The sequence below is a fragment of the Copadichromis virginalis genome, linkage group LG11 (assembly GCF_057382275.1).
Source record: "Copadichromis virginalis isolate Kocher_CV1m ecotype Utaka linkage group LG11, C_Virginalis_male_GT1.1, whole genome shotgun sequence".
NCBI lineage: Eukaryota > Metazoa > Chordata > Actinopteri > Cichliformes > Cichlidae > Copadichromis > Copadichromis virginalis.
Genome location: NC_140628.1, coordinates 26665298 through 26685431, shown reverse-complemented (window position 1 = coordinate 26685431; position 20134 = coordinate 26665298). Strand labels below are relative to the sequence as shown.

Below are 20134 nucleotides of genomic sequence, written 5' to 3'. Positions count from 1 at the left end.
TAATTCTGCCCCTCCTGCTTTAATGCAGAATTCCGAGGCTTGCAGCCAGCAGCATCGCGAGTCTCTATCCTGAAATTTTGTATAAATGGACGCACAAGGTTAGATTCTAGTTGTCGTGATTGTGTTTGTTCATCGTGTAATGTATTGCTGTCCCATAAAATAGTGGGTTTTTTTGTGCAGTAGGTTATTGCATGTATAAAGCAAGCACCTGGATGTTGTGTTGGTCCTATCATGAGCATGTTGTGCACATCCATTCCTCAGTAGTGGGCCCGGGCACAGCAGCCAGAGAAAAGAGAGCAGGACATCCAAAGTGTGTGAAATTCAGATAGAAAGAATGAGGGTGAAGTCACGAGCCACAGTTCAGTCATTAGTCTGTCACTGCATATCGGGATGCATGGTCGGCTGCAGAAAGCAGCCTGCAACCTGACTGGCTCCATCAGCAGGTGTACAGTTCTGACAATGCAGAGTCAGCATCTCACCCAACGGGGAGACTTATTCTAAGCAAAAAACAAAACAAAATTTAAAAAAAGGAAAGTAAAAAAGGATGAAACTAGATGAATCTTAATGGAAGTAAAAAAGAAATACAACTTGGATTGTTTAAGCACTACAATAATTTTCGGAAGGCTCACTTTACTTGACATTTATGAGATTAGCTGTCAATCCTACACACAGGATTGACCGGTTCTGCAAGGATACACACTCAGATTAATGAGATAGTCTAACAAATTAGACTGCATTCATTAAACACTGGTCAGGCAGAAAGATGGACAGGCTGGGATGAGTTTTGCTTTCTGTAACGGTGCCAGAGAGTTCAAAGACAGAGAGCATGAAAGAGAGACAAACAGAGGACATGCAAAAATGACAGGCAGCTGGCACGTGTGTAGCAGTGAGTTATCATTGATGGTTTTGGTCGTACATTTTTCTTTTCCTCTTCGTGCTTTGGAATGAAGGCGTGATGCTGCAGTGGAAGCACACATGCAGAGTTGCTAAGTTACACACACACATATATACTATGCATGCATGCACAGCGATGCCTGATTTGCAAGGGAAAGCTGGGAGTCACGCGTGCTGTCCCTGCAGCAGATTGCTGTCATGCCTCACTGGGTTTCTTGCTGTGGGTCCAGACGATGACCACTCAGCCCCGTGAAGCCCCAGAGCATCAGAATGAGGTTAGCTCAGAGTTGGAGGTCAGTCAGCCGTGATGCTTTATTAAAACAAGATGTTATGGTGCACATTGCATTTTTATTTTTTATTATTTAATCTGATATGGGAAGTATGAATCAGTAAAGACGCAATGAGATGCAATTAGCAGTGAGTAATCATTTTGTTTGTGGATGCTTGGTGTTTTCATAACCTTCCCGAACAACCAGATGGACGGGGTAAAGCTTCAAATGCACATTCTGGTAAATCCCACTCATACAACACTAACAAGATGTTAAACGTTGACACTTTGTTTTTCCATCACTGCTTGTCTAAGATCTGATTTCAAAGAACATTTTGCCCCGTCTGTATTAATAACAGGCTTCTGTGTAAATCCAGATAAATGTTGGCTGTTGACCTTTTACCACCCACTCTTCTGCCTGTGGGATGCTCACCCTAAAGTCAGTGCCGGCACTATGAAAAGTAACATGAATATGCACACCTAACCTAACCTGCTTTTTCTGTCACTGTGGTGGAAAATTCTAAGATTTTGACCTTCTCTGTGTTCAGCTGGTTTGGTGGAAGAGAAGGCTCCAGAGCATCATGTTTTCTCTTTATCTAATCCTTTATTACAAGATATACTCAACTGTACAAGCTGTCTTTTGTTAGGAATGTTCTGTTTGTATTTTTCCCCCCAAACATTTCTATTGTGGTTTCATGAAGAATTGGGTTTTAATAGTATCCATCTAAAGATATGTCCGTAAAGCTTGAGCAGTTTAGCAATGTGATTTGATAATCTATACGAGATATATAAGAAATGCACAACACTAATGCAGTTTAGTATCCAGCCAGTAATAACATATGCTTATAAACCTCAGGGGTTTCATGGATGGGGAGCAGTCTTGATTAAATCTGACTGTCAGTTTTCACTCTGCAACCACATTGTACATGTAGATATTTTATGCAGAACATCTTTATTATTTTTACCCTTATCTCAACAGCTTCTGTTGCTTTCAGCTTTACAAAATCCTTGCATCAAATAAATAGATATGTAGCCCATATATGCAATGCACAGCTAGGCTTAATAATTTGATCCTGAAGCACTCAGTGCTGCCAGTGAGGGTGACATTGTCAGTGTGGTTGCTGCTAATAAAGTTCTTTTCATTTGAATTAAAATGGCTGCCAGCTGTACCCTTCCATAACCTCTGTCATGCCTTGATGTTTCTCCCTCCTTTCAGCCTCTCTACCTCCCAACGTTTACCCGCCTTGCAGTACAAGAAAGAGGGGGGAGGGAAGAATCCCCCCAAATCGAGTGCTCCACAGCAACAGCAGTCAGATGACCTTGTATCTGTCTTGTTCTGCTGAGTCAGAAATTGAGGGTTGAGTGAGGGAGGGTGGGGGATGCAGGGAGAAAAGAATAAGAGAGAGAAGGAAAGCGAGAGATGGCACAGAGAGAAAGCTGGCTCATATTTTTATTCTTACCGATTCTGTGGATTCTGCTCGCGTTGCTGCGTCTGACTTATTCACATGAAGTAATGAAGTAGAGTTGCATGGCTTCAAGTGCCATGTGCTTGTGTCACGAGTGCATAGTCAGTTATTTTGGACAATATGACGTCAGAGGCTTTGTAGGTGAATGGTGTATATCATGGGGTTTTGCAGTCATAGGTCGTGCGTGTGGAGGCCATGTGGGGAAAAACTGCATGGATCAGACGGAAATAGCATATGTATGTATGGATGCAGTATTTGTTAGTTTCAACATACCTAATGGCAAAATGCTTGCATTAAAACACTATGTCCACACAGAATAGAAAATAATTAAAAGGCATTATTGCTTCTACTGCATTTTTTACTCATCTTTTTCACAAGATTTTGAAACGTGGCTGCAGGAATTTGCTCCTGTTCAGCAACAGAGGGGCTTGTGAGGACAAGTGGTGTATCTGGGCAATAAGACTTGGCTAGCTGTCAGTATTCCAGGTCATCCCAGAGGTGTCGGACAGGGTTAGTGTCATTGCTCTGTGCAAGCACGTTATTGACCCTTCCTTTGTATTGGTAGGCATCCTCATTGGACCTGGAGGGAGATTTAGTTCAGATAACTGCAGAAAAGGACCAGAAGTGCAGCATACGTTGCTAGTAATTATGTAAACAGCTGTGTCCGCATACTTTTGGCATTGCAGTGTATCTATGGATAGCTAAAATTAGGGTTTGAGTGGGGGTGTACGAAGTCATCTGTTTTTGCGTGCGTGTGTGCATGTGTGAAGGTGATCCTAGCTAATCCGGTTTTATAAATGTCTGACATAATCTGTGTTCCACTCACAGTGTCCAGAACAGGGAGAAGGGAGGAAAAGAGGAGACGCAGAGAGAAGTGAGAGGGGGGAGAGAGAGAAAGACGGAGAGGAGCAGGAAGGAGATGGCAGGAGGATAAATGATAGAAAGGCTGATGGGCTTAAGGAGTATGACAGAAAGAAAGCGTGAGAAAGAATGCAGGGAAATAAGACATGGATGAAGGAGAACAGAGCCAGGTGGGTGGTGGAAAATTCCTCTGGGATTTAGCGTGGATGGATTGATACAGGACTGGCAGTGAAGCTGTGGTTATCATACAGCTGCACTGAGGGGAAGGACAGAAGACGTATCATAAATTGGATACAGAACACAAGAAAAGCAGATTAGAAAACAGAAATCTGTGAAAATGATGGAGAGTAGTTTTGTTTGACAGACAATAAACAGAAAGAGAGTGATTTATCTTTATTCACCCTCTCAATCTATGTACGACTGCTGCCTTTACATAAAAGCATTTATTTCAGAGTATAAATCTAACAACTTGCTTTGGCAAGCACAAAGGTTTTCAGGGTTTTATAAACCTAAGAGAATAAACATTTTACAATGATAAGGAAACCCCTGGTGATTATTGGTGGGGTTGTTGCAAAGCAAGCAATCCTACTATATGTTTTTCTCTATTGAAATAAAACCAAAGAAAAGAAACCTTTGCACCTAACTAGTCCTGCACTGCTCAAAAACCAAAATGATCGGCTCGGTGGTGTTCTGTAGTGTTTTGACATATGTTGTACCATTTTTAATTATTTTATGAATGGTTTACAAAAAAACATCCATTAAGGGTCCAGGGGAGGTCGTCAGATGTCGTCTTTCATGTAAACACGAATTACGGTTTGACCTTTAAAAGCCATTTTGCGAGAGGAGTGCTGAGCCCATTTCAGAGAAATTTTGACAGGTTTTATTACCATGAAAACTTTAACTGCTTCTTAACTGACTTTTTAGCAGCATGCCACAGACCAGGTTTCGCAATCACAGCAGTCCAAAGTGGTTTTTCCTGAAACTGAATGGTCTAGTTTTACATGTCACCCTCACTCATGTTAAAGGCCCTCTACCTGCTCACAGCTGTATTATATTTATCAGGGGCAGATCTCGAAACTTTAGAGTCCTGAATCAGTCTGTGTTAGGAATAATTAATACTTATGAATAAGTTTTCACTTTTGTGGTAGTGGGAGCTCAGCCCACTTGTTTTGGGGATGTTCAAAAGTAAGACTCCCACAAAAAGCTGAAAGGAACAAATACAAGCATTTTGTAAAACTTGGATTCCATTATTGTGAACATCATAACCTCTTACAGACACATCTGTTTGTGCAACTCGAGGAAACCCAAGCACCTTAACTCTGCCATTGTTTAGCAAACACTGGGATTTAAAACTGGCAGGCCAGTAATATCAAAATGTCTTGTTTGTTAGATTGCCACGTCAGTGACATCACAGGGTGTAGGTCATTGTTCCTTATTAGAGGCTTTCTTTTGTTAAACCTTCTGGCTCAATGACACCCAGATGACCCAAGCAGAGGACACAACTGCACACATACAGCTAGATTTTAAGTTATGTGGATCATATCATAATGTTTGCAGGGAACGTCAGTAACCTGGTTACTCATACGTGATTCCTACTCAGCAGCATGAGCAAATGAATCACGGGGTTGGAAAAAGCTTAAAAAAGTCAGGTTATGTGAGAGTCAGCCCCCTGCAGTGTGTCCTCCTACAGTCCTCTCAGTCTGCATGTTCTCCTGTCCTCTCAGTATCAGCGGTTTAGTACAGTGTAAGCAGTTTTTGTAACAATGCAGAAGGCACACTGGATATCAGCAGCAGACATATATTATCTATAATGCTTTTACTTAGATTCTGTCATATATATTGTTAGAAAGGTGGATGTTCATATTAAACAAGGTCAAAGTTTGAAATTATGAGCTCAGCATATATACAGGTAATAACTATCAGAGAAAAGCTCAAGCTTCAGACTGTTTAAATGCTCAGTTTTTTCTACAATTAGATTTGTATGATGTCAGCGAGCAGGTTATATGCCTAATCTTAGGTAAAGAGCTCTGGCTGTGAGCACAGAGGCCCCTCCTAGCTGCAAATCTTCCAGAAGCAGCCAATCAGAAGACATTTTACTTGAATGGGGAGAAGGGGGGTATTAAAGGAAAAGGAACTTGGTGGAGGGTCTGTGTCAAAGCCCTGTATAAAAGAAATAACAAATATTTTGAACTGTGAACTATATGATAGTCCAATAGTTGTAGAGTTGGAAATTAGAAATATTGGGAACTCGTTAAGAGTCAGTGAGGAGGATCATGTCTTACCTCTTTCTGCAGCTGGTGGTGCCTCAGGGAGCTATTTAATTGAGCTATGCTAACTGTCCCTGTTATTTACTATAAGTGATTTTACATATTTCACTGAATGATAAAAGACAGAGTCATAATTAAGCACAGTCTGTGCATGTCCACAAAGTGCTACAGGACGTCTAATTAAGGGAAGTAATAAACGCCCTGTTTGGAAGCCAGCCTTTTCTTTCGATACCTATCTCCATCACTATGCAATGCACCACCTTAATGCCCTCTTATACCATTTATGGTAGTGTGTTAAATAGTAAAGTTTGATTCAACTAAATCCACATACAGCTAGCTGGCTCAAACTCTGTCATTATTTCCCGACTGCTTACTCCGTACTCTGAATCTGTTTCAGCTTCGAACATTACACGTCAATTGTCCTGTTATGCTACAACTCACCTGGCTGAGCAGGTGACCCATATGCCAAGAAGTTACTACAGGGGCAGGATCCAGTCGCCCTCAGGGTGTTTCTTGTGTGCCAATCCAGCCCACTATCCTATTTACTCGCTATATTATTCTTTATACAATAAAGGCTAAAATGCCAAAATCCGATCCTGCTATTGGCTGCACAACTGAGCACAAATGCGTAGGAGGAACTTAAAGAGACAGAAGCTAAAAATGGCGTTGCATCAAAGCACAGTGTCCAATATTAAAAGATGCAAACCTTTTGTAATAGACTGAACCTGCAAACCTGCGACTTTGAATAGCAGGAAAAGCAAAGGTGTCAGTGATGACAGTAACTGCTCCAGGCATCTATGCCAGCAAAGCAGCATGTTCAGTGGCCAGACCTCAGACGCCCAGCTATTTATCAGGTTTTTAATTATGTCTGTGCCTATCCTGCTATGTGCTATTAGACTGTCTGCTGCCAGTATCAGAATACAATTTAGAAAACAAAGACAGAGGAAGGATTTTTCAAGAAAGGAAAAAAACTGGTGCTTTCAGTAGACCCATATACTTTTACAGTATATTGAAGTTATTCACCAATTTATTTGATAATCAGCCAAATTTAAACACGACTTCATCTTCCTACTGTTCAAATTATATCAAGTAAATCTTTTTCAGTCACCTCCTCTCTCCTTCTGTCTGTACATCTGGTTCTAAAGCATTTCCTCTCCTCCTCTCCTCCCTCCTTCCTGACTCCTCCGCCTCGTCCGGTAGCTGTCCTTTCAGCACCACAGCCACTACATCAAAGCCTTTCTGCATCCTATTCACCACCATTTTTTTTGCTACTTTTGCCATAACTTAAAATACCTCTCACAAACCAGTCACAGTAATATCTGCAAAAAAGCCATTAATAATGTCATGCTCTTAGTGGTTTCAGTTCATCTGCAACTTAAATTAATTTTTATTAAATTGAACAGATTGTTGAAATCCATTTTTGTGGTTTTGGTTAATGCATTTTCGCACAAAGTTTATCAGCTGCTCATTTCTTTGTACTCAGCTCAGGGGTTTCTCTGTTATATTTTTTTTACAAACACAAATGAGTAAAAGAACTGTGAATGAAAGTAAAATGCACTTAATGTGCTTTCAAAGTCTCAGTGTGCAAGGCCATTAGACATTAAACATCCATCCACTTGTTTTCCGTTTTATGTAACGGCCTACTATTAGGTATTTATTCTCAGTGTGCACTTAAAGCACACTTAAAGTTCCATTAAGACCATAAATGCCCATTACCTCATTTCCCACTGTTAAAGCATTGCAGCAACGCTGCTCTTTCTCACTCAAAAAAGATGTCAAAATAGGCTTTTCACATCAATTAAAGTTGTATTTTCTTAAGCAACGCCTACAATGCACTTGATTACAGAGGTTCTCCCCCATCATTACTTCCAATGGTATATTATTAGGCATTGCACATATTGCATATAGACACTGATCTGGGCAGAGCTAGTCTGAGGTACAACGCGCTTTAAAATTGACTGCAAAACTATATGTGATTGTTTTGCAATGGTGTCTCAATATAGTTCTTTGTTTGGTCCTATTCTGACATGATGGTTGTGCAGTTGGTAGATTATGAATGTCTTGTTTTTAGTTCTGTCAATAGCAGTTTTTACAGTCTTCTGTTATCCAATTTTCATGAACTTGTGTGAATTGTAGCTTCTGTTTCCTGTTCTTAGCTGAGAGGAGCAGCACCCAGTGTAGTCTTCTGCTGCTGCAGGCCATCTGCTATAAGGATCGATACATGTTGTGCATTCAGAAATATCTTCTGCATACTTCGGTTGTACAGAGTGGTTATTTGAGTTATTGGTGCCTCCCTTTTAGCTCCTCCTGCAGCTAGCCATCAACAAGTCATCTTCACTCACTCACTCACTCACTCACTCACTCACTCACTCACATATTTTCTCTTTTTCAGGCCTTTCTCTGTAAACTGCAGAGATGGTTGTATTGAAATATCTCAATAGATCAGCGGTTTCTAAAATACTCAGGCCAGCCTGTCTGGCACTAACCACCATTCCCCATTCAAAGTCATTTAAATCACCTTTCTTCCACATTCAACAGCACATAGATGCTAAGTTTGAACTTCTGCACATCATCTTGATCATATGTGGCTTATTGTACTGAGTTACTGCCATGCGATTGGCTACTTAGATATCTGCATCAACAAGCAGTTGAAAAAGTGCACCTAATAAACAGGCAGTGATTGTATAGTTGCTGTAATTTAACATGTTATGCCACATTTTCTGCCTTTGGGCCTGTACAGTCTCAAAGAGGGGTGATAGTGTCTTTATGTGTCAGGCAGACAACTCAAGGGTCGAGAAATCAGAAGAAAGTTGGCTTGAAGCCTGGGCTGCCTTGTGTTTTTTCTTTTCTTTATTTTGGCTCAAGTTAAAAAAGCTTGTTTCGGACTTTGATGAACTGAGGGAACACACTAAAGCAATGTATTGGAAAAACAAGGATTATTTTGAAGTGTGGGTTAAGCTCCTGCAATACAGACAAAAGAAAAAATATGCGGCTGGAAGTGAGTGCAAGGTTTCTTTAAATGACCTGCCTGGTTAAACAAAGGTTAAATACCAAAGGGAAGCTTTTTGGATTTATAATGACAGGCCACTAAACACTCCAGCTTAACTGAGGACTTAGATTTTTACTCCTTTTCTATAAACCTTATTTGACTTAAAAGACGCATTCATGTGTATGACTGATGGTTCTTTGTGTTATCTTGTTTAATTTAGATTGAATGTGGCGACTGTTTCTGACTTGGTGTCGATCTCCCGCGTCTGTCCAGGTTTAAGACTCCTCCTATTGGTGGAGCTTCACTGGTGGAATATTCCACTCTCGTCATAGAAGGGAAGCTAACAATTTATGGCAGATAACTAGAAAATATCCAGTGTTTTCAGGGATAGGCCTTTCAGTTTTATCTGAAGAGAGAGTGCCTTGGAGTTCTTTCATGTTTTAGCCAAAAGTTAAATAGACGTTACTGGCATTTTGGAAGATAATTTTAGAAATAAATAAAGTCCATGGTGTTTGTTTTCACTGGATATCCTCAACCAAAGAATACACATTCAAAAAATTCTCAAGGTTAGTCAGTAAAGTTTTTTTTTTTTAATGAATTGTTACTTTGTTTCCTTTTAAAACTCATGTCTCACAGTAAAATCCTGATTTTATTTTTTAAAAGCAAGTGATTTTACTATGATTGCCATGATTTTACTAAACTCTTCTGCATACCATAATGAAACTTAAGAATGTGATAAAGCGATCAACAAAATTAATAGCAGACTGAGTAATATGTTGACAGTGTGCAGCCTGCGCACATTCATAATTAATTCAATCCCAAGCAGCAGTAGTTAAGAAACATAATGTGAAACTTGTGCTGATGATGGTATCAATTATGTGACAGCCACCATGCTGGTGCAGTGGTTATCACTGTTGTCTGTTGTCTGTCTCCGGCTGGCAACCTTCACAGGGTTTACCAATGTACATCTCAGCCTGGATAAGATCCAGACGCCCTAAACTGTATGAGTGGTAAAGAGAAAGGCCTGATGGAGTTAAAACATCCTCATAGATGTGTAAAACACATTTGTGGATTTGCAGTTTTGAGAAAAACTATTTACTGTTGAGTTGATTGAAAAGGCTGATACAACGCTGGCTTTCTAAGGTAAATATTAAGTTACAAAAGGGAGCCCCTCACCTTATCTTAATCAGAATTAACTTAAAACATGAAACCTCGAAAGAGGAAACTGGTCCAAAGTAATTGTCCCTCCTGTTAAATCATGGATTAATTGTTATTAACCACATTTTTTTGAAAAGCTGAGTTCATATCAAGCCTGGGTTTGGCTAATGAAACTAAACTCACTAGCCACACCCAGGCATGTTTACTCCCAGACATGTTGAATCAAGAAATCCCTTAGATAGAAGCTGTCTGACAAAATGAAGTAAGCTAACAGATCTCAAAAAGCAATACATACTGCTTTGATGTAGTGTCACTGATATCTATCTGTCTTGAGAAGGTTACAAAGTCATTTCTAAAGGGAATCTCGTGAACTATAATCCACAAATGGAGAAAACTTGGGACAGTAGTGAACCTTCCCAGGAGTCACTCCAAGAGCGCACTGATGACTCACCCAGGAAGTCACAAAGAACCCAGAACAACATCTAAAGACCTCCAGGCCTCACTTGCCTTAGTTAAGGTGAGAGTTCATGTTTCAACAACAAGAAAGAAACTAGACAAAAACTGTTTGACATTTGCCAGAAAACTTCTCAATAATCTCCAAGACTTTTGGGAAAATATTCTCTTGACTGATGAGACAAAACGCGCACACTGTGAAGTGTTTTCATTGACTATGTGACACAATAGAATGAAATAAAAAAACTGGTGTAATTTCAAAGAAGAAGTCCAAACAGGCTAAAAATCTAAATTGGATTTATGGAGTCATTCCCTATATTCCCAGCATCTGTCACACATAATAATGATCCTGCCCCAAACAAATGTGGGAACTCTGGAGACTGCCAATAGTTTGGCATTGAAATTTACCATCAGTGCTGTTTATCCTCTACTCTCCAGGAGACTGCTTTGACTTGCCAAGCTTTCTATGGTCGGCCAGGTTCTGATATCAATTTTTGTTTTTTGAATGAGATATAACAAAGCACAGGACTTCTGTATTTAATGCCACAAAGTGTCAATTTGGCTCATAAATGAGGTCACCGCTTTTAAAAATGGCTTTTAAAAACTATGATTATTCAGCAGATTAGCAGATGAGTGGTGCAGTCATTTTTTAGGAATCCTTCACAGCTCAACTGTAATAATTTAGATTTTTTATCCTCTTTCTATTCCAGACAGCACATTAGACCGAATTTGTCGTCCATGGAGGCCAAATTGCTGACTGTCTCACCGCTCAAGCTGCTTTAAAGCTGTTCGCTTTGTATTTTTCAGGTCTGCTGAGCTTGTATTGTGTCACACTAGGTTATAGTAAAGGAAAAGGTTTGCTTAGTTCAGACAGTGCTGGCTATCTGTCAGCATGGGTCAAGTACTTTTCTTTCATTGCCTGTGTGCATCGGTGTATTTGCAGGCATGCATCCTTTGTCACTCTGATAAGTGGCCTGTCGTGTGGAGTAGCAAGCAGCCCCCACCTGATTTAAGAATCCGGCTAGCGTATGAATGCGAGCATAATATACTGTCAGCATCTTGTGTTAGCTGTGCCGTTGGATTCACTGATGCGTGTGAGCTGGCACGTGTGTGTATGTGCAAGAAGGAAGTACAGTAAACAGCCTCGGGAGTGATGGGAATGATGACAGCGTTATAGCAGAGCTGTAGTTGAGCCATGTGCTCCACCAGGGGAAGCGGTCCTTTAATACCTATCGGCCTATCAGGCAGGGGATGCTGGGAGCAGGCCGTCCTTGGGAACGACCTTGCAGGGGGCCCAAGAGATGGAGAGGGTAAAGAGGGAAGAGCACATAGAGGAGCCGGATAAAGGAGGGAGGAAAGAGGGGCTGAGTCACGGATGAGGCAGGAAGCGAGCAAAAGAGAGCAAGAAAGAAAATGAAATGTATTCATCTCAACCTCAGAGGTAATTTAGCGCTACATGAAATAGGCAGATGGATACAATAAGTAGAAGAGTGGTTAGTTGCAGACAGACAGAAGACAGATGAATGAGAGATAGATAGTTGAGGACACTAAGAGGATTAAAAGTTCAGCTGCGTAGTTCTGCCTAACTCCACCTCTCTGTCTTTCTCTCCCTCTGAGGCAGACATGCAGACGTCACCCCATCCAGATTAAATTGACAGCACGCCACACTCTTATTGCACAAGAGTTTCTCTGAAAGGGATGAAAGAGGAGAATAAGAATAAGGCTCACATTTAGAGGTAGTAATAATACGGGCACAAAAATGTGATTAAGGTTGAATAAACGGTCTCCCAGAACTGTTTGCCAAGAAAATGGAAATCTGTGCTGTATGCTTACTGACAGTATGAGAACAATAGATGATGAGATCGATACCACTCAGTCTTATAGTAATTATGATGACGAAGCCAGGAGAGTACTGGCTTGGCTAAAGATGAAGACTGGAAACAGAGCAGCTGACACTGACATGTTAAAAAACAAAACAAATAAGTTTAATGCATAAAAAATATAACTATAAGGAGGGCCAGATGGGATATTTTGCACCGTACTTTTTCTTGGCCAGGTGCAGTTCCTATAAGTAGTTCAGAATATAATCCCGATCTGTAGGCGGGCAGATTTTGTTAACTAGGTATAAAGCTGAGTGAGATGTTCCCACCTGCCTACAGTGTACACTAAGCTGACTTCTCATTGGTTTAACTTCATATTTACCATACAAACAAGGAGCGCTTTTAATGGTGTCGTGTAACTTTTGGCATGAAAGCCGATAAGTGTTTTTTGAAACATTCGAGTGTTCCTTAAAAATACAGTTTATGGAAACAAAAATAGCCTGAAGCTGGATAAAGAGGTGAATATGGTTTTAACAACAGTTGACGGAGATCTAACGGCTGTTTGCTTGCAGAGCGCTCAGCAAGGCATCCAGACCTTGCGTGTGTGGTACGTCAGCAGCAGGAACTGCAGTGCTGTGGTCTAACCAGATGTGTTGCTTTGTGTGGCTGTGCGTGTCCTCATTCTGTTCCGGGTGAGAAAAGGAGTGTTTGCACGTGTGCATGTGTGTCTTCGTGTGTGCATGTAGAAGACAGATGGCATAAAAGGCACCAAGAGCAGAGAGTATGAAGTGACGTGTGGGACTGTATATGTCAGCATATTTCTGCATGGATCATGAGCATGTGTGTGTGTGCTGCTGTTCCCAATGAGTCAGTGTGATGGAGTGCTATGCCAGTTAGGCAACCTCAGCAGCGTTTTCATTATTGCTGCTCCCGGTCGCGTCAGACAGTGGCCTACCGGACCAATCGAGTGATGAACACACTCGTACGCACATACACATGTACACACGAATATAATAAAAAGGTAAAGATACTGTAGAAAAAGAAACACATCTCCACTCTGCTTGCTAATTTTGGAAGTTCATTTGTCTTGTGAGTGTGTGTCAGATGTGTGCATATCTATGTGTGTGCTCTTCTGTGTCTTCTGTCCCTTAGGCTTGTCCACTGGATGTGTATCTGTGCCCTTATCCCGAGCATGGTTTTGACAGAAAGAGGCTGCCGTGTACTCATTATGGACTCTCTCAGATATTGTTCTCTCAGTAGGGTTGTGTGTTTGTGTCTGCATCCACACAAGATGTGTAGGCTAAATGGGCATTCATAATATATACAAGAAAGAGCTTGTGTGATATAGAAATGTAACAGGCATGCCAGACCTTAAATTAGACTAACCATGATGTCACCAACTGGAAAAGAGGGAATACAAGAGCAACAATATGTTCAAACCTTCTCCTCAAGAATGTTGCCTTTGAGCAAAGCTCTTAACCCTAAATGGTCCAGGAGTGCAGTGTTGTGGCTGACTGTGTGCTCTGACCCCGGCTTCCTGATGTTTTATTTATGGTACTGCGGTTTTGTCTGTTTGTGCATGCATTTGCCCACAGAGAGAGGCTTTTAAGCAGCACAAACATGCTCCCATGTAGTCCTCAAAATCTCAATATGGATGACACCGTGTGCCGGGTGAATGCCGATTTGTTGACTGTGGCTGGAACGGGGAAGGGAGTGACAGCGGCGGAGTTCATCGGCAATGGGAGACGCGTGAAAAACATGTCAAAGATAAAAAAATACAGCATGAATCCCCCCACCACCACACACACACCTCCACCCACAAAAACAGACATGACGTGTGCAGTTCCATGAAGGAACTATTGCCTCCTGCGAAACTACACGGCTCACAGAGGTCACCCTCATGACAGGAAAATAGGATGTAAACTTTAATGACATCCCCCTGAGCTGAACAGTAACGTTTCTTTTGTGATTGTGGTTCGATTGTTAAAAAAAATTGTTCTAACTTCACAGTATTTTTGAATTTATTTGATAAGGTTATGATCTCTGAATAGGGATGCTGCTGCTGGGTCTTTTGGCCCTTTTGGCGCTACAAGACAACTTTAATTCCATTATATTCACGACACACCAAAACGATCAGGACAGATAAAGAGCACTACAGCCCAGAAGAAAAACGTCTATATTTAACTTTGGGGTGAGCTGTGCCTTTAAGCTTAGCTGTCTTCCAACCACTGAGACTTTTCGATGCCTATAAATAGCACTCGTTTTGAAACAGGTTTTGGGACAATTTGTTTAGGTTATGTTAATTTACCCTGAATTATTAAATCACACACTTACAGGCAGGAGGAGTGTTCAGTTGGGCAGAAACACAGATGCTAATGCTGCAAAAGAGCTTAAGTTTGCACTTTTCCCCTTAAATGTCACCTGTCTTGTCCTCCACAGACTCCTTCTTTTTTCTTTATCCTCAACTCTGTTTCACGTTGCTCTTTCTTTCTTCCTCCCTTGCTGCTGTGCTCTTGGTGAGTCTAATTTAAGCTGTAACACGTCAGTTACACTCGACTTTAATTGCCCTAGTTATACTGTATGTGTCTTCGGCACGCATTTACACATCAAACACTCTGCGTGGATGTGCGTATGAACCGATGACTAATGTGATGGGGAGAGAGGAGATGAAAAGGGTGGTGTAGGGGGTGGGAGGCAGCGAGTCTCTAGAGTCATTTGACTGGGGTGACCCTAACGGCTGATTGGATAATTCCCCGTCCATCCCATGATGCTTAGAGGAAGGATAGTTCCCAAGGTTATGCATGACAGTGCGCAGGAGAACATGCAGTTGGCAACTTAACTGCACACATGCGCACAAACACACACAAGCATAAACAAGTGAAGCGGAACGTTATCCCGCAGGCAAAGCTGAAGGGATTGTCAGATTTCCATTTAAACTTCCACAGATATTTTACAGTGGCAAATCTGAGGTCATCATCATCCACTGACGACCAAGGTGAGACACAGAGGGCAGTGTGGCCCTTGGAGGCAAACTTGTGGAAGAAAGTATTTTTTGGTTTTATACAGTACTGTGCAAAAGTTCAGACTTTCTTGAAATTTTGTAAAATTTATATTGAGTAATAGATCTCCAGGCTTTTTTGAATCATAAACATAACTCAGCCTGATAGAAATAAAATAATATTTTCACTAAACAGCTCCCAATGTCATGGTACTGGGTCTGCGACCCAGTGTTGTGTGTCGCAGACCCAGTACCTAAAAAATATCTACAGTAGATGAACAGTAAGGAAAATAAAATTAAAAAACACTGCAAAGATGTGACACAGGACTTGAGAAGTGCAGTTTACTGAAGCCTCATCAGAAATGGTCTCAATGGAAAGGTGACCAAATTACAACATACAATACTATCTGGAAATTATCTGATTGGCAACAGCTACATTTTTCAACATAAAAACAACAACATAATGATCCCAAACACACTGCCAATGCACTAAAAGCATAACTGGATAGGAAAACAATTAGTCATAAATTGGCTTCTGCAGAGCCAGGACGCCAACATTATGGAAGCAGTGTGGGATCATCTTGAAAAAGAATGGAACAAAAGGCAGCTGAGATCCAAAGAACAGCTTTGAATGTCCTTCAAGAAGGCTTGAGAGCTATTCCTGAAGATAATAAGAAACCCAAATGTTTAAACAAAACACTTATTTTCTATTTTCTTAGCAAGATACAGAGAAATGACGGGGGCAAGGCTCAAGACTTTTTCACAATACTGTCCAAGGAACCAGCGATTTTAAAATTCTAGTACTTTTGTACTTTTGTTTGTGTGGATCTATTAATCTCAATCTCATCTTCTTAATATTATGTGTTAAAGGGGAAAAATGCATCATAAAGTTGGATTTTCATTGTGTCAAACATGCTTTCAGCAGCAGATAATGGCATACAGCCCACATTGAAATTCCAGTAACAATCTCTGCAGCAAGATAAGATCGAGATCAATATATGAATATAATGGGATAGATGTCTTTGTGTTCTTTGGAGCTAACTGTGCTTGAGGATTATATTGATAAATTCAAGCCCTGGTAATCTGTTTCCATGAGGATTATGGAGTACTTCGGGCATGGCTGCGGGCTTGATCAAATTGACACGAACATCTGGACACACCCTGGCAGGCTAATAGGGACACACACATACACACACAAACGCACACCTCATCAACGTAAGTAGCTCTAACCCTCAAATAAATCATGATTCATTAGATTATGTCATGTCAGCTCGCACATGCTAACATGTTGTGCTGCTAAATCAAGGCTTGTTTCCTCTGACTGAATGAGCGGTTTAGCCATTCATGTGTCATTATTCAAGTATTTCCCTGGCAGCCATTTGAATGTATTAGTGTGTCTGTGTGTATGTGTATGGGAAGACAAGGTTGCGCGACTGCCCAGAAATGTGATTTTGGATTGAATGAAATTAGGGATGATAAAGGGGAGGGAGTCTGGATGAGAACCCAAGAGGCACTCAGTTGTTCAAATGTTGTGCCATCACGGAGGAATAAAACATCTGGCACTGCGCTGTGTTGACTTCACTGGCTGGTTTTACTCGTTCACTCTGTCAAACATAGAGTGAAGCAAAGTGTAACCCAGGCTGATTAGGGAGCCAGTGTGTCTCAGTGCAGGAGTAGCTCTATTGTAAATAATACTCATAACTGAAAGGCCAAACTATTGTGGGTTCATTTTATTTAAACAGCCAACTCTTATTTATGTCTAAGTACAAGCTTTGTTTTTGTGTGCTTCAAGGAGCTTTTGTCTTGATGATTTAAAAAGATAATAAATTGAAAGATGTCTTAATAAACTACAGACACATTAAAAATTTAGATGGAGACAATGAGAGCTCATGAATGGTTTAATGAGTATGTTTAATCAAGCCTCAGATAATCTAGACTATGCAAAGAATCACTCAAGTGCTGTGATAGCCCAATTCACTGCAACTTACCATAATGACAAGCTGTTGTTTGTATCCAAGAAGCACAAGGACCTTAAGCTCTGAACATCTGCCAATCATCTGCCCATCATTGCTTACCTGTCTGAGCTATGGGCAGATTCTTGGTTAGTTTAGTGGAGTTTATTAACTCAGCTGAACATGAACAGATCGAGAGGGATATTTTGGCATGCAGACTAAAACACCCAGGGATCGTCCAACCAGCCGCTGAATTGGTAGATGGCATCCTGCTCCTGTGCTAAAGCACTCCACTGGGCAGTTTTGTTAAACCTCATGCTAAATCGAAACATTTTCAGAAACTTTATAAAGCCACCTCTAAAACAAATTCAGCAAACAGAGTTAACCAAAACCTAACCGTACCTTTAAGCCAAGTTGAGGTTACCAGTGACCTGGCGGGTGTCAAGCAGGTGGCTTGAAAGTAAAAAATTGGGGGCTAAAGATGTCAGTAAAAAACTACAATACCATTATGAAGGTTAGGTAGAGCACAGGAAAGGATCAAATTCAACTTTACACTTAAAGTTGTCACTGCAAACAATTTACAAGTGTCATTTTTCTGATAAGAACCCTCCATAAAGTATTTCATGACAGTATATTCATGTATACTGATGATTCACATTTTCTCTGATAACAACAACATTTGAGTCGCGCACTTCAAAACCTTTAATTGCTTTATGACACAAGCGCTAGTTTTTCAAATAAGCTTGAGCTTTGCTGCAGAGCCTTTTTTAGAATTTCTTACTGGAGATTTATTTCTAGCATTTGTTACTGAAGACTTGATGACATTTTAGAAAAATATTACACAGCAGAGGGAGTTATATAACACAGAATAAAGGGCACTTCCCAGAGTCTGCATACATTTATGTGGTAAATGGAAACCCCATAATTAATGTCATTAATAAACATTGTATTAGCAAATAAAACTTTGGAAAATCTAAAGACTGACAAACCTCAACACGTCAGTTACACAAAGGCTGTGACAAACACTGTTCCTGTAGAAGATGCTTTGTTGTAGATATTAATTCTTGATGTAAGGAAAGAACCTCAATCCTTAAAGAGGAGCGCATTATCTAGTAAGCATTATTAAAGCTATTAGTTACTACTTACGAAGCCTTTACAGAGAGCATCTGGATACAAGTGATCCATTGTTTAATTTATGCAGCAACTTATAAAACTTTTTCCACATCTAACTTGTCATTCATGGAGAATCATCTGATTAACCATAAATCATTAAATGTCAGCAGTGTTCGTGGCATCATCACTTGTGATTGACACTTTTAGTTGTAGTTTTAACCTAAAGGCTGAAGGCCTTTCTCATCTCATCCTGCTGAGTGAAGCTTATCGTAACATATTCAGATATGCCAAAGGACTTCCTTCTATATCGAATAAAGCCAATAAAACGTGACTTTTCTCTCTCTCTGCTCTGTCTCTCGCCCTCATCTTATCCAGGTGGAGCACCTGCTTTAGATAAAGAGAACATGCACGTCCGTGCACACCCACCGTCCCGCCTGCAGCTGCAGTGCAGGCCGAACGGCTGCGATTGGAGAGAGGAAACCCGCCCCTGTTTGATTGGACCAGAGCTGGGACTCAACATAATATCACCTGCATAAGAGGAGGACTCTTGTGTTGCTAGGCTTGTTGAAAATGAATATTTCTTCAGTTTACACAAGGAAAAAATAAATAGATACATAGATAAAGGATCAATAAAAAGACAAAATATGAAAGGAGGGGAAAGACGTGTCATGAGGACAGAGCTACAGATCAGCAGTGAGGCTCAGATGAATGTGTAGTGTAACAGCCACTTCTCAATGCATCACTCTCACATACTAAATATTTTAGCAGAGGCTGGATAACATCCTGTCAACAGCTCATTGCTGATAATAACTGAGTAAGTACTTATGACATGATAACATCATTCATGGAAAAGCATAAGAGAAGCAGGGAGACTTGAGCTCACTCGGGGAGATATTTAAAGGGCATGTTGGACATCCCACCTATTTAAATGAAAAAATGTGGTGACAGTTAAAGGGAGACATTCAGTAAGTACAGAGTGAAGGGAACCACTGTTTAACCGTTAGAGATCAGGACTTCCCCAGGAAACACAGTTGCACATATCGCACACAGAGAGTCTATTCACCCAATGTACAATGGGCAATATTGAGGTTACTGCTACTATTTTTCTCTGTACGAGATACACCCCTCCACTCACACATATTCATACAGTGTTTTATTGTTTCTTTCAAGTGTTGCTGACATGTTACTGCCTCGGTGAGCACAGTAAGCTTTTCTAAATACAGATACTTTCATTTGGAAGAACATTGTTTGGTTTTTCTAGGTCTCTAAGCCCGAAGCATGAAATAATTTCCATAATTTTCTATTTTTTTTATTTGTTTTGAAAAATGAAGTGTTTATTGAACCTCCTGGCAGATAAAATAAATAAAAAAGATTAAATATGAATTTGCATATATGGGTTTTAATTTGTATCATATTTACTACATCCAGCATTATTTTTATTATATTATTATATATCCAGCTTTCCTGTTTTCTCCTATCACAATAAAAGCTGAACAGTCCACAAATGAGTTGTGATTCATGTCACTATGTAGACTGGTCCAGGACCAGTGTTACTATATGATATTTATAAATGATGGTAATACACACGTGCATATTGTCTTAATGCACATATCATATATTATTGTAAATATCTGACTAGTTGTTCTTTTTCATGCTTTTTGGACAGCCATGCATGCAGACAGCTCATTTGCCTGTAAAGACAATACAGATGTTGTGATAACATTGTTGCCATTAATTAATTTGTCCACAATAATTGGTTCAAATCTGTGACAATCTTTTGTAGCCTTACAGGAAGATTAAAGCAAAAATAACAGCCTCCAGTTGTTACAATCAGAAGGCTTTTGTTTTTCCTGATACAAAGCATGTGTGGAACAGCAACAACCAGCCAATCAGAT

The 20134-nt window shown here is 40.4% G+C and overlaps 1 long non-coding RNA gene across 1 annotated transcript; it reads left to right on the top strand.

The window, feature by feature from the left end:
- Positions 1 to 34: 34 nt before the first annotated feature.
- Positions 35 to 20071, top strand: LOC146698871 (uncharacterized). Its single transcript, XR_014922729.1, has 2 exons — positions 35 to 98; positions 18615 to 20071. It is a non-coding gene; the product is annotated as an uncharacterized LOC146698871 (long non-coding RNA).
- The last annotated feature ends 63 nt before the right edge of the window (positions 20072 to 20134 follow it).